Source organism: Phalacrocorax aristotelis, chromosome 19 (assembly GCF_949628215.1).
Source record: "Phalacrocorax aristotelis chromosome 19, bGulAri2.1, whole genome shotgun sequence".
In the NCBI taxonomy this organism is placed as follows: Eukaryota; Metazoa; Chordata; class Aves; order Suliformes; family Phalacrocoracidae; genus Phalacrocorax; species Phalacrocorax aristotelis.
The window spans coordinates 1470211-1472295 of record NC_134294.1 but is presented as its reverse complement, the minus strand read 5'-3'; positions in this window follow the sequence as shown (position 1 = coordinate 1472295).

Here is a 2085-nt window from a genome sequence, read left to right as displayed (position 1 = left end):
GGGGACCGCCCCGCCGGGCCGCCGGCTCCCGCCCCGAATGGCGCCCGCGGGTGCCCGCGGAGGCGGCGGGAGGGGCGGGGAATGGCGCTGGGTCCCTCATGAGGCAGTGAGGGACGGGAGGGGAGGTGGCGCTGGGTGCCTCAGGGACCTGGGCTCAGTGAGGGGATGTGGGGGGAGATGGCGCTGGGGACAGTGAGGGAGATGTGGGGGGAGATGGCGTTCGGCCCCTTACGATCCGGCGAGGAGCCAAGGGGCAAGTGGTGTTGGGTCCCTCACAGCCCTGGGCTCAGCAAAGGCATGTGAGGGGATGAGGGGAGATGGCGCTGGGTTCCCTCATGGCCCGTTGAGGGGACTGTTGGCCAAGGGAGGGGACATGAGGGGAGATGGCATTGGGGACAGTCAGGGGGCGAAGGGAGGTGGCATTGGCATAGTGAGAGGACACGAGGGGAGATGGCGTTGGGCCCCTCCTGACCCAGTGAGGTGACGTGAAGGGAGACGGCATTGGGTTCTTCTCAGCCCACGGTTCAGCAAGTGGATGTGAGGGGGACGAGGGGAGATGGCACTGGGCCCCTCACAGTCCCCTGAGGGGACAGGAGGGGACGTCGGTGTTGGCATCCACTGAGAGGACACACGGTGGGTCAGCAGGGCCCAGTTTGGAGACACCAGGCAAGGTGGCCACTGGACCCCCATGTCTCCTAGCCAGGTCCCAGCCCGCGGCTTTGCTGTGCTTGGGGGTGCTGGCCAGGGACAGCCTCAAAGGAAAGAGAAATATTCAGTGGCGTGAGGGAAAGATGGGGGGCATCCACACAGCACCCACCACCAAGGGCTTCAGCAACCCCTGAGTTGAACAGGGGATCCATCTCTCTGTGAAGGTTCATGTGCTTGGTGGCGTGGCACCTTGGAGCCAAAAATGGACCAGATAAGTGTTGCTCAAGCCCAAACCTCCATTGGTGGGGAAAAAATCCTAAAAAACCAAATACAAGCCCTGCTCGCTATCACAAGACAGAGCTAGAAGTTGGTGCAAAGGCTTAATGGAGGGGGGTTTTTAAAGAAATAAAAGATAAAATGAATAATAAACTCTCCTCCTGAGATTCAGGTGAAGGGTCCTGATGCTGGGGCTGTCCCTCAGGGCTGGCTTATCACCCTTGCAACTCAACCCTGATAACCGAAAATGGAACTGAAAGTAAAAACAATTTAAAAACGGAAAGCCAGCAGTTCTCAGGAGCACATTCCCTGTGCCATTCCCACCTCTTCCTCCGTAAATAACCTGCTGGCAGGGAAGGGAAGGTCTGAGCATGGACTTGGATGGAGAAAACAAGCCAGGCCAAGCCTGCTGTTTCCCTGCAGTCTCAGGAACGGCCCAGCCAGTTGAACAGCTTTGGAAACTATGGGAGAAACTCCCAGGGATGGGAAGAGAGCGCAGTTCATCAGTGCTTGGCTTAGAACTGAGCCAAACCATAAAACTCCTTTTCTCAGCTCCCCACCAGCAGCTGGAGAAGCAGGTTGCATCTCATGAGCTCCTAACAAGGATTGGAGCTTGTCTCAGCATCTGGGGAAGAAGGTAAAGTTCTCCTGCTGAACTGGGGGGAGATCAGAGGGAAATCACCCCACTAAAATGCATGCACAACTACTTAGTAGCAGTCCTGAGCGTGAAACATTTAAGCCTGATCTCTAACAAATCACTGGAGAGACCAGCAAGCTAAAGTCAGCCCCTTTTAAAGAAGCCCAACAGGTCCAACCATTTTATTCTTTACTGGTGATTTTTAGGATTTTAAGCATGCTGAGGGTACAAAGAAAACAAGCCGTACAGCAGGTAAGTGCATCTGTTTGCATTCTTCGTTGCTTTGAAGGCACCAGAGGCAGCACAGCGTATATGCCTGTATAATCCCATGGTACGGCAGACTTCCTGGTCTCCTACAGTTTTCCTGGATGTTTTGAATGCCCCAAGTCTCTGTTTTACTCCAAGTAAAATTAGTTGGTTGTAATTCCTCAAAGCACCCACCACGCAATTATGGATTTACATAGGACATTCCCTGCTCCCAGCATTCAAAGACAGCTCCCGTTCTCCGTGGACAAGCTCAGGAG